This window comes from Ambystoma mexicanum, chromosome 12, assembly GCF_040938575.1.
Source record: "Ambystoma mexicanum isolate Mex_15411 chromosome 12, UKY_AmexF1_1, whole genome shotgun sequence".
In the NCBI taxonomy this organism is placed as follows: Eukaryota; Metazoa; Chordata; class Amphibia; order Caudata; family Ambystomatidae; genus Ambystoma; species Ambystoma mexicanum.
The window spans coordinates 1156773122-1156786375 of NC_090936.1; positions in this window are offsets into that span (position 1 = coordinate 1156773122).

Below are 13254 nucleotides of genomic sequence, written 5' to 3' on the forward strand. Positions count from 1 at the left end.
TAACAAAACAAAGATGGCTTTCCCTACACCTTAATACAATTGCATCAAAATGAATAGACTGTGACAATTTACTTGTCATGGGTCAGGAATAGGCAGCTAAATCCTGGCCGGAGCCCCCAATTTGTTACCATTTATTGAAGAAAAAAACACCCTCAATACAGGGAGTTCCTTCACTCCCCACTCAAGTGGTTATGCAACAAACTGTTTAACAGATTCTTTTTTTAACCCTATCTCAGACACATATCATGCCCCTTGGATCCCTCTCCCCTGAGCTAACAATGAGCCAAGAACCAGGCCGGTGTACAGGAAATTAGCACAGAAATGTCAAACACCACTTTTTCCGTGGCAGAACACAATCAACTTCTGTCAGCATAAATAAATCACAAAAGTGAGTTACAAATAACACAATCACAATTCTTCACTTTCTACAAATGTCACTTCCTGATGGTCTGTCTGTTCCTGTCTGTCCCTCTGTCCTAGTGCAGTGGCCCTTATATAGCAGCAATGACACCACCAATTTTACAATCTTGGGGAAGTACCCCGCAATAATTCCTGACCCTAGGATTTAACAGTTACCCTTCTCTCTCCTCCCAAACCCAGCCTCCAAGTCAGGGTTGGTTTAGGGGTCTGGAGCAACATATGACAATTCCCATTTGTAATAGCCGTTTGTTCTCCTTTCAACTTTTTGTCAAAAACGAGTTACGTATCACAACTTCATAATTTTACTAGCAACTGCCATCCTAAACATATTTTCTGATTCAGCTAATCATGGAGAATTAGATAAGCCGACCACCAAATCCGTACCATGTAGCACGGCCATGTGGTGATATGATATGAAATGATAGGTTATTTATAACGTGCTAAATACCCAGAGGTTTCTAAGAGTGGACCCGGGGATCGAACCTGTGTGGCTCCCTGTCGTCTTGCTTTCAAGGCGAGCACGTTGCTCCTGAGCTATCCTCCCAAGCACATTGTGACACATTGCTGCCGTTCTCATAAAGTCTGCTAGACCTCTGCCAAACTTAACAATAAAAATACCTAAATACCTACATTTCATATCTAATAACTAAAACAACCAATGTCAGCCAAATGTATGTGCCTCTACAGAAATACTTTATAACACTATCCACCAATACTGGAGCACAGTATGATAGGGTTATACTAAAGCCCAACCTAATTCCAGTTTTTTCAGTCATCCTTAGTGTCCTCCTAGACATGGCCTTAGCACCTTCCACATCTATCACCTCTCAGCTAACGGCACCTAAGTCCCAAACACTGTCACCAACTAGCTGTTAGCCGTACTCACCTGACAATAATACAGAAACCTCGGTCCGCACATGTGACCAAAGGAACATCAGACTTAGAAATAGGACAAAAAACTACTCCCTGCATCAATAGACTAATGTCCCACCCCATCGGCCTTTTAAACCTAACCAGCAGTTTCACTGCTACTAACCTAGCTGATGAAACCACTACTACATACCGGACCCAGACTAGAAGAATTAATTTGCGCAAACATAGGCCTAAACATGCTCAAACTACAACTAAAATTAAACTTAAGAATGACAAAATTGGTAACATACCTACACAAATTAAAGGAGCCTTAATTAATGCCAGATTAATCCTGGCCCACGCACTGAACATTTCAGTCCTCATTACAACAAACGACCTAGACTTTATAGCCATAACAGAAATGTGGAGGCATCCTGTAGCCGGCCAGTACTTAGCCCTAGCCTTACCCGACGATTATGCAATTATTAGAAAGTACAGAACCAATGCAAAAGGTGGAGGTGTAGCCTTCATTTCTAAACTAAACCTTAACATCAGAGAAATACCAAACATCCCGTTTACATTGGGAGAACACTTGTCCACCAAAATTACTATCTCTGACACCATCTCACTCAACCTAAATCTCATCTATAGACAGCCAGGTCCTATCTCCTCCTTTGACAGGGACATAGCCACCCTACTAACTACGGACACTAAACATATGTCGAAAGTAATCATCCTCAGAGATTTCAACTTAGGTCTTCATGACAGTGCTGACACTCAAGCCTCCACTCTAGCGAATACCATTGAATCACACAGGTTCACCTTACGATCTTCTGGACCTACCCACGCGAAAGGTTGCACGCTCCACTGGCTCGCTGACTACAACTGCTCTTCTGACATCTCCAAAAATGTTCCCTGCTCATGGTCAGACCATAACATTATACTATTCACAATCAACACTAGTCCAGCGACTAGTCTTCCAATGAAGATTGCTCAGGCTATCCAAGCCCGCAACATGCGCAACATCACGCCTGATAGTATTCTTCCGCTGATCCCACAGCTCACTACATACACTGAAAAGTCAGCCGAGTCTGCCTACATGGTCTCTACTTATAATCAAGCTATGAAATTAGCCTTAGATGCAGCGGCCCCTCTGGGAAACTGCAAAGCTAAACCCAAAGCACATCTCAATGATTGGTTCACCACTGAATTTAAAGACTTGTGATGCAAAAAAAGAAAAGCAGAAAATAATTGGAGAAAAACACTTCAATCACAAAGTGTTTTTTACCTGTATAGCCTCTGACTACAGAAAAGCTACCTATCAAGCCAAAAGTAATGCATATACCCTATGCATTGAAAATGCCAACTCTAGCTCTAAAGAGATCTTCTCAGTCCTAAGAGAATTAAAACCCCCTCACAAACACCTGACCTCTGCATCAAAGACCAAGTTTGGTGTGAAGATATACGGAAGGCTCTTATGGACAAACTTACGTCTCTTCAGCTCAAAATGTATAACAAAAAGTTGAAACTTAACTCATCCCAGCACTCTACAACTAGACTCGCTACACCTAAATCTTCCCTAAAGTTTGAGTTCTCCACTATTACGATAGAGGAAACAACGAAAATCATAAAAGGCCTCCAACCTTCACGTTGCCAAGGTGACATTTGCCCTGTGACCTTAATCAAAGACTGTGCAGACAACCTGGCACCTTTCATCACCTCACTCATAAACAATTCTTTTATCTCGAATAAAGTACCAGACAACCTCAAGGAAGCCTGGGTAATGCCTCTTTTGAAAAGACCATCCCTGGACCCGAATGTACCTACAAATTACCGGCCCATCACGGTGGTACCATTCTTGTTAAAAATCTTGGACAGGGTAGCATATGTCCAGATTAAAAAATACCTAGAAATACACCATCCACTGGGCCTCCGACAATCAGGTTTCCGCCCGGGCCACGGAACAGAAACAGCCCTTCTTGACCTTAAAGCGCAAATGGATCTGATCAGAGATAGAGGTGACCTAGCCATCTTCCTCCTCCTCGATCTGTTGGCGGCATTCGATCTGGTAAATCACAACATCTTATGTCGCCACCTAGCCAGTGATGCCCAATTTTTTAATAATGCTATAGCATGGATTAAATCATTCCTGTCAAAATGAACGACGAGAGTCTTTTCTTCTTCGTCAGCTGCTAGCCCTACGCCAGTCACCTGTTGCATGCCACAAGGATCATGTGTTTCACCCACCATGTACAATGCATATACGAAACCTCTGTTCAATAAACTGGACTATTTGGGTGTCGCATATTCAAACTATACAGACGATACCCAAATACTTATCCCGATCACAGGAGACTGTATCACCAACACGAATGCCCTAAATGCAATCTACCACACAATCCAAGCATGGATGGCCCAGAATGAGTTATGCCTTAATGACGATAAAACCGAGATCCTGATTCTGGGCAGCCAAGCTAACCTCAAAAATATCTCACCATTGTACCAATCCTTTAACATAAATGGAAACATTATCTCCACCGTCAAAGAAGTTAAGACCAAAGGAAGCTATCTCGATTTTTCGCTCACTTTGTCACAGCAAATCAATGCTATCACATCAGCATCTGCCTACACAGGCAAACTTATCACGGCCTGCAGACCCTATCACATAGTAGAAAATCATATCACCCTGGCAAGAGCACTCATCCTCTCTAGGGTCGACTACTGCAACGCCATCTTTGCAGGCTCTTCATCCAAAAACATCTAGAAACTCCAAATAGTGTAGAATAATCCATAAGAGCAGCATTAAATATCCCCAAATCAGAACATATCTCCTCCATCAGAAGAAATATTTACTGGCTACCAGTGAAGGACCAGATCAAATTTAAAATACTTATGCAGACACACACATGCCTATCCAACACTGCGCCATGTTATCTCTCCAACATGATAACTAGAAACCAATCATCCAGACCCACTCGCTCTGCCTACGTAGGGCAACTAACCATGCCCAGATTTAAAAGACAAAGAGCAGGTGGCTCAAGCTTTCCTGTGATGGGAGCTAATTACTGGAATGCCCTGCCATTGGAGATAAAATTGGACCCTGCCCTACTCTCATTCCGCAAAAAACTAAAAACCTGGTTCTAAAGAGTATGGAGAGGGCCTAATATATGGAGCCTGGATAGATTTCTCCAGGGGTTTTAATTTAGTGATAAGGGAGCCACTGTGGGCTAAATTGAGAGACTGGGGACTTCTGAGAGAAGGTTGCTATCAATCTTAATCGAGTTACACAAAGACACTTCATTGATGGTGAGATTAGATGAGGCTGGGCATCTCACTGATTCAATCAGTGTTGAACAAGGCGTGAGACAAGGGTGCCTGGGTGCGCCATTCTTCTTCGACTTGTATGTGTCAGACTTGGCGGCCTTCTTACAATCCTGGACAATGGCGAGCCCAAAATTAAACTCAACCAAGGTTTTTGGGCTCGCCTATGCTGATCATATTGTCTTGATTGACAGGACAGCACTAGGTCTTCAGCTCTTATTGAATGGTTTGAGTGCATATACTAAAATGAATGGTCTTCAAGTAAATCCAAAAAAGTCAAAAATGTTAGTGCTGAAACATCCAAGAAAGCATATTAACTACGGGAAATGGTTTTTTGAAGATCAGGCAATTGAGAGAACGGAAGAGCTAGTCTATCTGGGTTACACTGTGCAGTCCTTCCCATCAGTCAGTAAAGCCGAAGCAGAAATAATGTTAAAGGTTGAGAAAGCGGTGCCGCAGATGAAAAAAATTCTTCATGAACTGTGCAAATTTTCAATCATGCCGCTATTAAAGTTTTACATCGCAAAAATAACTCCAGTGATATTATATGGACTAGAGGCCAAACCAACCAACCCTCTGGGATATAGACTGGCAAAAAGTGGGTGGCCAGATATGGAAAAGATCATTAGGCCTACCCAATTGCCTTTCTATGTCTGTCTTAAGGTTTGAACTTGGACTAAAATCACTGCAGCAACAAGTGGGTTGGAGATTGCTCTCATTGTACAGGCAAATAGTAATCCCACAAAAAAACTTGTTTTATGAGGATATTAAGACACAGCTCCAAATGGACAAGTCAAAGATACTTTATCAATTGGAAGCTAGAGTTATGAGAATCCTGACAGAGGCAGACTCCTCGGTAGAAACTCTGAAAGTTAATCCCTTGAAAGCGAAGAAAGAAACTGAAATAATGGATTGGATTAGGACAGGAGTGGAAATGCGATGTATAAAACCAAAAAACAACTTTCTGACTCAGGATAAAAAACTGGGAGAGCTACCGAAATATCTACAAAAGCATCCAAATAAGGAATCACGAAATACATTCCTCAGGGCACGCCTAAATCTAATCCACACAGGAGAAATTTTAAACATCAGAGGACAAAATCATAATGCCATTACTCTGTGCAGCACTTGTGCAGACTACATTAAGCAAAATTTGCAGCATTTACTTCGAGACTATGAAGGGACGTTGAATATTAGAACAATGTATTTTCTAAGTTCATAAACAAAATGGAATATCTTTTATCGGAACATTTCTGGAACCTCTTGATATCGGGGTATAACACTGCTCTAACAATTGTGGTGGGATAGGTCTTAACAAAGATTGGTCTTCTATCTATGGAAGCTTGGCAGAATGAAGACGCTAGTACTAAGCAAATCCAGGAGTAGGGTGGGAGTGGCAATTATTGTCCTGTTTTGCTTTTTTATATAGAAGGACTGGATTTGGAGAGATAAGATTTCTGGGTAGTGCTTGGTTGTCTTTATGTCTTTATGTACCATCCTGTTCTCGAGGCTCTGAAAATAACTTTGTCTTCAGCAAAACCTTCTTTTCAAAGGAGTGAAAATGTGATTATGTTGTTTTTTATATGTTATATTTTAATGACTGGTTAAATGTTTTTGTAAAGGTCAAAATGTGATCAAAACAAATTAAAAAAAAAACCTTGTTCTTTACTCAGGACATCAGGACATCAAGTTACACTCTCCCTCCATTAAGTAACCTGCCACGACCTGCACCCCACCCACTTGTAAGTAACTGGCATGTCCTGCACCTCACATAAGCCACCATAAGACCTGTAACCTTGCTCATAAGGTGGCACAATTGGTAACGCAAAGCCTAAATCTACATCACCTATGCTGTGTTATCTTGCAACCATATACTTAAGTATGCCTCACTTATTTTTATTTTTTTTATTTTTTATAACTCTCTTTATTAAGTTTTACAAAAACACAACACAAAGATAATGTGAATACATGTTAGCAGTATAGGCAGCGGGGTCCTGAGAGCAGTATATGATGGGCAGGTATCTCCAAGATCGGTTCTGGGGCTTTCAAAGGCACTGGCTACGGATAAGGCAAAAGAAGAGGGAAGGGGGGGGAGGTGCTCCTTAGTTCGTGAGCTCTGTGTCTATTCGTCCCATTTCCCCCATATTTTCTGAAATTTCCAGGGGCATCCCCTGGCTGTGTATATGCGGCGTTCTAGGGAGGCACATCTGTTCATTTCGTTGGTCCAACGGTTTATGCATATTTTGTCTGCGGAGCCCCAGGTGGCGGCCGTTTAGTCTCTTACCAGTCCCCAGCGCTACTCCCAGGAATGCTTTTTCGTATTTGGTGAAGTCTGTTTCTCCCCACACCCCCAGCAGTATCTATTTGGGGTCCTTACGTACTGGGGATCCCATTATTCTGGTGAGTTTATTAACACACGTTTCCCAAAAGTCTTGTGGACATCACACTACCAGACCATGTGAAAGAAAGTGCCTTCTGCTCTTTTACATCTAAGGCAATCACCGTCTCCCCCCCCCCCATCTGGCCCTCATTGTTCTAGAGCAGTATGACCTGTGTGCAGTATTCTTAGCTGTATCAGTCTCAACTTAGCGTCGATGCCTATTTCCCGGGGAAACATCACCGCCTCCACCCATTCTTCAGCCTCTAAAGTGCTGAGGTCTCGTTCCCATTTTCCTTTGAGTACTGTGAGTTCCTTCGTGCTGAAGGAGTTGAGTGCCTGGTAAAGGGTGGAGGTGACCTTAGTAGGTATGCGGTCCGGGCGGACGTTTGTTTCTAAGGTGGAACAGTGGGGTATGTCAGTGAGATCTGGGAATTGGGTGGTGATAGTGTGTGCGAGTTGAGCATATCTGAAGCGGTCCATGGGTTGCAACCCATGATTCGTGTTTAATGTCTCAAAGTCTACCAGTCGTCCTTCCTGAATAATATCAACCAGTGTAGATACCCCTTTCCTCGCCCAGGTTCTGAAACATCCAATCTTCTGTATTTCGGTAGATGTGTGTTATGCCACAGGGGTTGGATCAGTATTGGTCTACCACCCCATCCAATGTGTCTGTGTGCCTCTCGCCAGATGCGGCGGATGTGGAGTGACCCTCTTGGTACTGCGCCCAGGTTCTTACTGTTGTCGTATAGTATCTGAAGGGGGTGGGGGAGCTGTCAGCGCTCCTTTCTACCCGGATATGTGGGAGCCTTGGAACCCCGAGTATCCATTTGTTTACTACCCCTGTTTGGGAGGCCCAGTAGTAGATACAGATGTTTGGTAGTCTTATCCCACCTTCCCACACTGAGCGTTGGAGCGTTTTGAGCGCGATGCAGGGTTGTTTCCCGCCCCAAAGTAATGTGCGTAAGGTCCTTTCAATGGTTGCAAAGGTGTCGTTGGGGATGGGCAGTGGTGCATTTTGAAGGACACATAAAAGCCTTGGGAGCGTCATCTTAAGCAATGCAGCCTTACCCAATAATGATAATGGGATAGACTGCCAGTGCGTAACATCGTTCCTGAACCTTTGCACCACTGGTTGTAGGTTAAGTCTGGAGAAGTCGTCCAGTGTCGTGCTGACCCGTATGCCCAGATACGTGAAGTCCTGTATCGAGACGGGGTATGGGCAGGGTTCTGGGATAGCTTCGTCCTCCCCTTGGATAGGGAAGTATGTTGTTTTTTGTGTATTTACCTGGAGTCCCCAAAGTGTTGATACTCCGCTAGGATTTGGGACATAATCGGGCAGGAGATTACTGGATTGCCGAGGTATATGAGGAGGTCAATCGTGTACAGCGAGACGCGTTCTTCTCCTCCCTTTGGCCATGTGAACCCGGACCAGTGTGTGTCTGTTCTGAGTCTGATCGATAGAGGTTTGATTACGAGAAGGAATTATAGAGGTGAGAAGGGGCAGCCTTGCCTGGTCCCCCAGCCCAATGGAATCATCCTGGATGACTTCCCATTTACCCTTATAAATGCTTCGGGGAGAGTGTGGATTTTGACCCATGACATGAATGTCTGTCTAAATCCCACCCGTCTCATGATTTCCCATAGGGCGACCCACCCCACTGAGTCGAAAGCCTTCTCGAAATCGACGGCGAGAAGGGCCACAGGGTCCGGGATCTCGGCTGCTCTGTCTAGGCCGATCTGGACTCTGCACAGGTTCATTCGTGTGGATTTGCCCACCATAAATACGCACTGATCTGGGTGAACTAGGGATTCGATTACCCCCATCATTCTGTTGGCTAACACCCGGGCTAGTATTTTTGCCTCCCCTTTTATTAGTGATATGGGTCTATAGGAAGCACAATGTTCAGGTGGCTTCCCCGCTTTGGGGATTACCACTATACAGGTTCTTTGGCGGTCTGGGGGGAGGCTGCCTAGTTCCCTACTGCAACGGAACATGCGGTGCATGTATCCCTCTTGACGTCCCGCCCAACCTCTTCCATAATTCAACAGGAAAACCATTAGGGCCAGGAGTCTTCCCTGTTTGTAGCTGTGCCAACGCTTCACCCATTTCTTCTTCGGTGATGTCAGCATCTAGCCGTTCTGCCTGGTGCCTAGTGAGGTGAGGGATCGTGATGGAGTCAAGGAATTTCATGGCGTCTGGTGTGGGTTCTTTCTCTCGGGGGGAGTACAGTTGTTCGTATTAGTTGGCGAAGGCCTCTGCTATGTCAGAGTCGCCTGTCAATATTTCCCCACTGTCAACCTGGATGGCCCGCACCTGTCCTTTGCTTATCTCTCGTCTCTCTAGCCAAGCTAGGGTTTTGCTCGCTTTATTCCCCTGTTCATAAATCTGGCTCCGGACTGTCCAATGGGCCGTCTGAGCGTTATCTAGAGCTGTGTTTTTCAGAGCCTCCTGGGCTGTTACTAGGGCCTCGTGCGCAGCGTGAGTCCCTTCTTCTTGCAGTTGTTCCTCCCGCCAGACCACCTGGGCCTCAGCAGCGGCAATCGCCTCTGTGTGTCGCTTACGGTGGGCTGCCACCAGGGATATTGCTTCCCCTTGCAGGACCGTTTTATATGCTTCGCACTTTTTGATTGGACATTCTACCGAATCTTCGTTCAGTTCAAAATATTCCGATGTCTTATGGGCGAGCCCTTCCGCTATCTCGGGGATTCCTAGATAATAAGTGTTCAACTGCCAGGTGGGTTCTCTTTAGTGTTGTGTGCCTTTTAATTTTATCAGTAGGTGGGGAGTGGTCGGATATCCCTCTCACCAGGAATTCTGCGGATACTAATCGGTGGGTCATGTTCCTGGGAATGAAGACATAGTCAAGTCTGGAATGTGATTTGTGTGCATTGGAGTAAAATGAGAATCCTGTGTCCGAAGTGTGTAATGCCCGCCACGTGTCCAGTAGGCCTATTGCTTCAGCAAAAGTGTATAGTTTAGTCGGGGTGTCTCCGGCCCTGTTGCCCCTGTGAGTTCTGTCTTGAGCAGCCACCATGACCTCATTAAAGTCTCCCCCCAACGCCCAGGAGTCTGCTTGTTCCTCTGCCATTACAGTTTGCAGCTCGTTAAGGAGTTCAGTTGTTAGTGTGGGCGGTGCGTATGCTGCCACAAGGCCCCACGTCTCCCCCCTGATGTCGCCCAGGACCACCACAAATCTGCCCTGAGGGTCTGTTCTCACCTTTTTAGCCTGGAATGGAATTTGTTTGTGCAAGAGAATCATGGCGCCCCTGGAGCTTCTAGTGAACCCGGCCTGGTATGTGTGTGGGTAGTTGGACCTTTTAAAGAACCCACAGCTAGTGCCCAGCAAGTGGGTTTCTGTGATGAAGGCAATGTCAGGGGAATATCGGTTAAGATATTGGAGTACCAGCCTTCGCTTTATGCAAGACCCCAAGCCGTTAACGTTCCAGGTCAGTAGTGAGATCTGTCCAGACTGTGTCATGTCAGCGTGTTTCTTGTTGTGTTATAGTTGCGAAGGATATGTTGTGTCATGAAAATTATCCCCGTGTTAGATGCTTCGTGCAACTCCGGGTCCCAGTGTCTGTGCTTTGCCCTCCCCGCTGCCACCTCTTGTTTGTGTGCTTCGAACCCAAACTTGTAAACTTTTAATTGTAAAGTGTAACCCCTGACCGAGAGAGTGTGTTGAACTGCTGGAGTAGTGTTCTTGCGTGTTCTGTGTTGGTCGCGGGGGATACCATACCCTGGTACCTTGTCAGTGTTTGGTGTGGGTATTAGCGTCTCAGGCCCCTTGTTCTTATCCCCCATATCCTTTGAACTCCCTCACCCAGTACTTCCCTCCAAATAGAAGCACCTGTCGCCCAAACATAAAAAACCATGAGCTGGGTGCCAACTGAGCGCCAAATCAGCTCGTCAACCATTGTGGGCAGTAGCCCGGACTGCACTAGTGAAAGGTACCTCCAGGGGGCCGCAGCCGCAGGTAACATCCCCCTTTGATGCTTACGGGCTCATCCCCCAAGTCAGGGTGCAGCAGTGTTTATCCCTTGTCTGCAGATCCCTCCATGTGTTGTGGTGAGGCCACGGACTCCAGGTCCGAGGGAAGTGGGAGAGGTGAAGTTTGCAGTTACTCCTTGTGGCGATCTGCGGGGCCCATTGTGATTAAGGATTTGGGTTTCCAGCCATTCCCATGCTTCCTTCGGTGTGTAGAACAAGTGGGTGGACCCATCATGGTGGTGTCATGATCTCTGCTTCCAAAAGATCAGGACTTGCCCGACTCCCTTGGAAGCAGACCCATAACCCCGGTTCCGAGTGCCAGCCAGTCCCAATTGGGACCTTTTGGACCCTGTCCTGGCGCCAGTGGCACCAGGCTCATAAAGAAGTCCCAGCGCTGGGAGCGCCGGGCTCATAATGCTTGGGTGGACTTACCTGCAGCAGACCATGCTGCTTACTTACCTGCCAGTTGAACCCCTGATCCTCTTCTGTTTGGGACTACTTTTCCTGTTGGGTGGGGCAGGAGCCACTCCCTAGGTTCAGAATACTGGAACTCTTCTGGAAAGCAGGAACTCTTTTCTTACCTAGGCGTGGCTGTGGAAGGAGACACCTAAGCACTACAGGAGGCTATTTAAACCACACCCGATGGATGAATCTTGCTTTGTGTTATTCTGCATTCGCTGCAGCAGAACGCTCATCGTGTCTTCTGCTTCTGATCCTGGGCCTAAGGGAACAAAGGCTTACCATCCTGGAATCCAGTCTTCAGCAGCACCTGTAAAGACAAAGAAAGAACAGGTTAGCACTACGGTCTTCAGTGGCAGCGCATCTCTTACCTGGTCCATCGGCTGTCACCAACGCCTCGCGCTGCATTCCGGCATCTGAAAGACAAAGGCTTACCTACTCTTCGCATGCTCCGGAGGTCTTCGCACTGCATTCCGGCATCTGAAAGACAAAAGCTTACCAGCTCTTCGCACGCTCCGGAGGCCTTCGGCGCTGCATCCCGCATCTGAAAGACAAAAGAAGGTGCGTTTAAAGACATTGGGCAACTTTATTACTCACGTGCCATTACTCCTTCCCACGCCGAATCCAGTGGGTATTCCAGCACCCTTCAGCTTCTCTAAAGCTCCGAACTTGTACCTGCAAGATAAAAGGGACAGTTAGTGCGCATCGTGAAGCAGGCTACAAGCGCTTACTTACGTGCTTCCAGGCGCTTCTATTCCTCACGCGGGTTCGATCCTCAACTCTCATCAGCCCGCCATCTGCCATCGCCAGAACCATGCAAAACAAGAGATATCATTACAAAAGACTTTTAAGACATTTGAAGTGCCCAGAACTTACCGTTCGTGCAGTTAACGACGGACAGCAGTCCTCTGAGGTCAAGAGGCCTGCACCCTTATCCAGTGAAGAAACTGGTTACGGCACCCTGCCCCGAGGCAGATGGAGAGCTCGGCGTTCACTTACCTAAGGTGAGGGCGTTAACCTTTGGGGTTCTACAGGGGAAGAGAAAGGGAAGAGGAGAGAGGCACCCAATAACCCCAGTTCATTAATCCCATATTTTCTATCTGCAGACATCTTACTCTTCGAGTCTGACATACAGTGCACAGAGGTCCAGCCCAAAGAGCCAACCGTGTGTTACACATCACCTTTGAAGATACGGCATTCACCCAGTCAAGACCGGCGCCTCTGCGGGAATCAGGTGAGCGTTACAGGTGGACTTTCAGCAATTCCGGGAAAAAGAGTGCGTACTTGATGGATAATGACTACAGTTTTTTCTTCACGGAGTCAAAGGACTGGCGGACTTTCTGGACTTCTTTGGTATAGTCTGGGTAGAACCCAATGCGATATCCATTGTAGGTGATGGGGTCCGTGGTGCGGGGCATCTGAAGGATGGCGTCCCTGTCTCTGTAATTTAACAGGTGCGCAATTATTGTCCGTGGTGGGGCACCCGGGACAGGTCGTCCGGTCGGGACTCTGTGAGCTTGTTCGATCGAAAAGAACTTTGAGAGTTTTTTAGGAGCGAAGATATGGGCTAGCCAGTCTTCAAGGAAGAGTTCTGCAATGGGGCCCTCTCCTTTTTCAGGGATCCCGAGGATCCTTAGGTTGTTTTGTCGCACCCTTCCTTCGCTGTCTTCTGCCCAACACTCCAGCTGATCCACTTTTTTGGAAATCGCAGCTAGTTGCTTTTCCATTTGTCTGATCGAGTCTTCTGTGTCGGATATCCTCTGCTCTGACTCCCCCACTCTGGATGTTAGTTTGTGGAGGTCCTGGCGAAGGAAGGAGACTTCTGCGGACAGGC